General features: G+C 41.9%; 1 non-coding gene across 1 annotated transcript; it reads right to left on the bottom strand.

Moving 5' to 3' along the window:
* Window positions 1–371: 371 nt before the first annotated feature.
* On the bottom strand, window positions 372–446 carry Trnat-ugu (transfer RNA threonine (anticodon UGU)). The gene has a single exon. It is a non-coding gene; the product is annotated as a tRNA-Thr (tRNA).
* Window positions 447–5,791: the final 5,345 nt, after the last annotated feature.

Genomic DNA, 5,791 nt, shown 5'->3' with positions numbered 1-5,791 from the left:
TTAGTCTGCAAGTCAAGGAGTATTTATCAACCCTTCCTCTACCTCTGATTGTTCCTAGACAGCAACTTCCTGTTCTTCTTGGCAGGAAAAGCCGATCTGTCAAAGCTGGATATGCAGCACTCGGCAGCCTGCACTTGATATTCGTCCGTATTTTCGGTGAGTATGTTTGCATGCATTCTGCAGTATGAATCATTTTGAGCACGTGCGACACGGGACGAGTTATCATCTACATCTATATGGATACCCTGCAAAACACATTTAAGTGCCTGGCAAAGGGTTCATCGAATCACCTTCACAACTGATAATTAATTGAAACCCTCAGCTGCCGACAGGTGTTGTTGATATACTTCGATGGGGACAGCTGAAAAGTGTGCCCCTACTGGGACTCGAACCCAGAATCTCCTGCTTACAAGGCAGACGCTCAATCCATCTGAGCCATCGAGGGCACACATGAACAGCACGACTGCAGGAATTTATCCCTCGCACGCTTCCCGTGAGACTCACATCCCCAACCGTCCACAATCCGCATACGTAATGTACTTAATAGGTATTTGTCCATCCACTCATTACTGGCTCACACTAAGGTGACGATTCCCGTAAGAGTTCCGGCAACCTGTGCGCATTCGCACAGATGAAGGTCAATGGCTGGGTAACGTTTAACCATAGATATGAAGATAGTAACTGCTCTCGAAAGAACAGGCGCCACTGACGACCTTGCAACTCTTCTAGAATACATGATAGACCGGCCGATGTGGCCGAGCGGTTGTAGGCGCTTCAGTCGGGAGCCACGCGACCGCTACGGTCGCAGGTTCAAATCCTGCCTCGAGCATGGGTGTGTGTGATGTCCTTAATTTAGTTAGGTTTAAGTCGTTCTAAGTTCTAGGAAACTGATGACCTCAGATGTTAAGTCCCAAAGTGCTCAGAGCCATTTGAACCATCAGTCCCTATGTTTACACACTACTTACAGTAACTTATGCTAAGGACAACACACACACAACCATGCCCGAGGGAGGACTCGAACCTCCAACAGGGGGAGCCGCGCGAACCGTGACAAGGCGTTGGACACATGGCGGGTACCCCGCGCGGCTCATGGCAGCCGTGACACTGCTTCAAACAATGGACTGTAGAAACTTTTGTAAAGCACGGATTAAAAAAAAAACTTTCTGTTCCAAGAGTCTAGACAAGTACACCTTTAAAAAATGCAACTCCAAAGAAATTGAATTTTCGAACGTTTTGAATGAGAACCTGTCCTTATGGAACACCGTTGATCAAATGTCACAGGGATTATATACTCAGGTTTCACATGTGGATTAACACTTTCTAATCAATATCCGGAATGAGCAGGGCTTAAAACTTTGAAGAGTTAAATTTCAAGGGCCGTTCTCTTGTATGCAAATAGTTTCACAGTAGAAATTTCTCTAGTTTTATTTATTAATTTATTTATTTATTTTTTGCTGTAGGTAAAGAAGGATAGCATTGTGAGGAGGGGGAAGGGGGGGGGGAATCTTGCATCTCCCACCTTGGAATTCTCAGTACAGAATTTTTATTCATTACGAGATTCTTAGCCACTTGCAGAAGTGATTTCGAGTGATTCTGCAAAACTTTTCCTTTAGCCAATCGTAGCAACTATAGGATTCCGTTCCTGCTGCATGACATGTCTCGGAACTTAAACTGACCAACTCATTTGCATAAAGAGCTAGCTTATCATCCGCTTCTTTACTTGCGTAGACCGTTCATGGTCTGCAAAGAATTTTTTTCTTTAATCGTTTTTTTTATGTCTTTTATAAACTGAAACACTTTCTAAACTTTCTAAACTTAGCGCCGTTGAAGCATGGTCTTTTACTGAATGATCAAAAAGAAATGCTGACAGCTGGAGTCCAAGGTTTTTGTTAATCAAGCCGTTTGTATTCTTGTGGTGATATCACCGTACAGTCTTTCATTCCCTAACGCATATTTCTTTATATCTAATTGAGAAGTGAAATACCGGTTTTCATAGATGCAGATTTAAAATATTTTAATATAACGCAATAAATATTTCATTAAAATTTTCATCCCCTTATGCTCGAAGTTCCAAAACCAGAAAAACACGTAGTTTTTAAAAATTGTAACATATTAGCCGAATACGAATTGTCAGATATATTTAGCAATCCTTTCATAATGAACCATTTTCTGAAACATCTCACACCCTTTAGGGGTTGGGTTTTCAAAAACAATTAGACACGTATTCTTCTATTTAGAGCCGAGGAGCCAAATTCAAATCTTCATCCATTTAATTCTAAAAATGCTTTCATAGTGAAATATTTCATAAAACATTACATCCCCTATTTCACTCTATTAGTGAGTTAAATTTCCAAAAGCAACGAAACACATTTTTTTTTACATCCAACCGAGATGTCAAATACCTATTTTCATAGATGTAGCTATAAAAATGCTTCAGTAGTTCTTTAATAATGATTTATTTTCAAAAAACCTTCACTAATTATTTTATCCCCCAATGGAAGAATTTCGGAAAATGCTAAAAACCTGTTTCTTTTTTGTATCTGACTGAGACACCAAATGTCAATTTTCGTAGTTTTGTAGTTATAGCTTCAATAGGGACATAGGGACATATTTAAAAAAAAAGACTTTCAACCCATGTTTCACCCCCATAGGAGTGAAATTTCGAACAATCTCTTCTTAAATGATGCTTTCAGCGTAAGATTTACACCTTCATCAAATTTCAAGTCCGTATACTTTGCAGGTTGGGCTGGAAGGCTATGGGTCAGTGAAACCTGTGCCCCTATTGCACCTTCTTGGAGGTTGTAGTTCCAAAAACAGTGAAACACGTAGTTTTCAATAACACAATATTCATAGATTTCGCTTTAAAAACTCTTTCGCACTGAAATACTTTCATAAAACATTACATCCTATATTCCACCCTCTTAATCGTTCAATGTATCAAAAACAGGTTTTCATATATTTCATGAAACATTTCATCCTCTGTGATATGGGGTATGGTAGTGACACTCCAAAATCACAATAGTAATCCGTTGTAGTTGCTACATATTTTATTACAATCAAAAGCATTATAAAATCACAAGGCCAGATCAGTTGGACAAATAATAAATAAATTTCGTTAAGTGGAACGAGACCCGTAAAACTTGAAATTTGAATATGACTAGGTATATATACTTAGGTAAAGCTTTACTTAAATAGCACAAATGTCCATAAAATTCATAGCAGAACTCTCACTACTTGCAATCAGGGGAGAAACAGATTAAGCGTAAGAATACAGATATTTAACGTTCGGCTTGCCAACTTTCCTAAACAAAACTGTATAAAAATGACTAAAACAATTAAGGGGGTCCTTTAATTTTGACTAAACGGACCTTCAAATTTACTTACTTAGTTGATTAATCAACAATATTCTTAGAATGATTACAACTAGAACATGACTATATGACAATACCCTTAAAATAAGGTTGCTTCAATATTTCGTGTGAATTGGCGATAGACGCGAGCAGACCAAGGATTCAAATCAATACAAGAGATCCACGAGGCAGAGAATGACATAGAAATATACTCAACATGGCAATGCAATTGAACTTTGGATGCTATAGTTCAGCACCGGAAAGATGGAATCACGCAAAAGTGACAACATAACCCAAGATGTAAAGGAGAGGACATGGCCTCAAATATCTCTCTGCCACCGTGGTGCTCTGCTCCCAGTATGCTAGCGTCGACCGCTGCCAGTTATCTCTAACACAACACACATCAAGAGCAGACAATTTTCTGAGACATAAACTACACAACCCTATCTGGAGAACAGGTGAGCAATACAACTGGACTGAAACCAATGAGCCTCCGTGAGTTACTTGGCCAGTGCCAGCCCTTAAACTTTGATTAATAAGATCGCTAAAAATCATACCGAAGTTAAGATGACGAGACTTATCTCCATGTTCGCCATATTAGTGGCAGAGACAATGAATTGGCGACGCTCTTATCCGTATGTTCGCGGCAGAGTCTGGGGAAGGCAAGGGCCACGTGGAGCCGGATCTGGGGGTCAATTTCCTTCTCTCCGAGACACCCGGCTTCTTCTGCGACTTAGCCGGCAAACAGGCCGAAGACCCCGGGTGGGGACCGATTCGGCAGCAGTTGGCGGATGGCGAGGTCTTCGGGGGGTGGGGTGGGGGGGGGGTGTCTTGTGTAAAGGGGAAGACAGCCGTGGTGAAGGGAAGGTCTGTATTCCACAGGAACGAGTTAGCATGGCACTCAGATATTTCCACGATTCGGCGGTAGGGGATCATTTGGGGTTCTACAAGACCTTGAACAGAATTCGGGAACACATGTTTTGGCCCAACCTATATGGCGATGGCATGCGATTTGTTGGCAACTGTGTCCAGTGTAAGCGCGGTAAGCCCGATGTTGGGCCGCACAGAGAACTACTACAGTCGGTTAGCGAGCAGTGTCCTCTGGACCGCGACTCAAAGATCGAAACATCGATCGACGGAAACTGGCGCCAGAAACGCACCAGCTCACTTTATTTCATCCCCTTAGGGGTTGAACTTCCAAAAACACGAAAATACGTATTTTCTTATTTGTAACCTTGAAGTCAAATACCAATTTTCGTAGATATAGCCTTAAAAATACTTCCATAGTCCTTCCATAATTTTTTATCTCAAGATAAAATGTTCACCTACTATTTCACCTCATAGAGGTTAAATTCCCAATAATACTGGAACACATATTTCTTTATTTCTGACCTAGAAACCAGATACAAATTTTCGTCTGCCTAGCTTCAAAATTACCTTAATAGCTACATGTTTCAAAAATCCTTTCATTTCCTGTGTATCCCCCTTAGAGGTGGAATTTCGAAATATGCAGTATAAGCGGTATAAGATCAACAACCTTTCCAAATCTCAAGGTTTATTTTTCTTGGCGGTCTGGACTGTGTGAATTTCATAGTAATGGCCTCCACACACACACACACACACACACGCACACACACACACACACACACACACACACACACACCACTATCAATGCCACCACCACCTCCTGGGGAAATTTCTGCAGACGCCCTTGTTCCACTGCAGTCATATTTTGCCGACGACCTACATTTAGCAGCGTGGGAGGGATAGTGTCGTGCAACAGACAGTATACTCAGTAGACAACGAACTGTTCGTTGTGAAATCAGGGACATAGGAACCGAGACTGACACAGAAGGTGCTGAAGGTGAAGCACACTAGACTCGTGTCTACCACGGCTTCAAATAGTATCGATTTACTATGAACGGAAGTTCCGAAAAGTGAGCAAGTAATTTTACAGTAAATTCAGTACCGATGGTGAGGATATACAACGAAAAACATTTCTATAATATTTCAGAAATAATGAAACATTCCACTCAAGTCGCGCGGCAGAAAACGCAATGGATATGCTTGCACTTAAGACGGAAGGCCCCACGTGCTTACGCAGGCTTACGACAGATCGCAAAATTCGGCAGTAGGCGTAAGCCAACCTCTTGTGCTGCCATCTGTTATTGATGCCAGGCATCAAGGTCTCAGTAGTACGACCATCCACTGGAGAGTAGTTGCTTTATAAGTACTCCGTCTTCAGGCCACGAGTGACCTACTGGGACAGCACCATCCGACCGCCGTGTCATCATCCGTGGAGGATGTGAACAGGAGGGGCGGGGATCAGCACACTGTTCTCCCGGTCGTTATGATGGTTTTCTTTGACCGGAGCCGCTACTATTGGGTCGAGTAGCTCCTCGATTGGCATCATGAGGCGGCCTGGATGATCACCCATCCAA

The sequence above is a fragment of the Schistocerca gregaria genome, chromosome 9, assembly GCF_023897955.1.
Source record: "Schistocerca gregaria isolate iqSchGreg1 chromosome 9, iqSchGreg1.2, whole genome shotgun sequence".
Lineage (NCBI taxonomy): Eukaryota > Metazoa > Arthropoda > Insecta > Orthoptera > Acrididae > Schistocerca > Schistocerca gregaria.
This window is presented reverse-complemented; position numbering and strand designations above follow the sequence as displayed.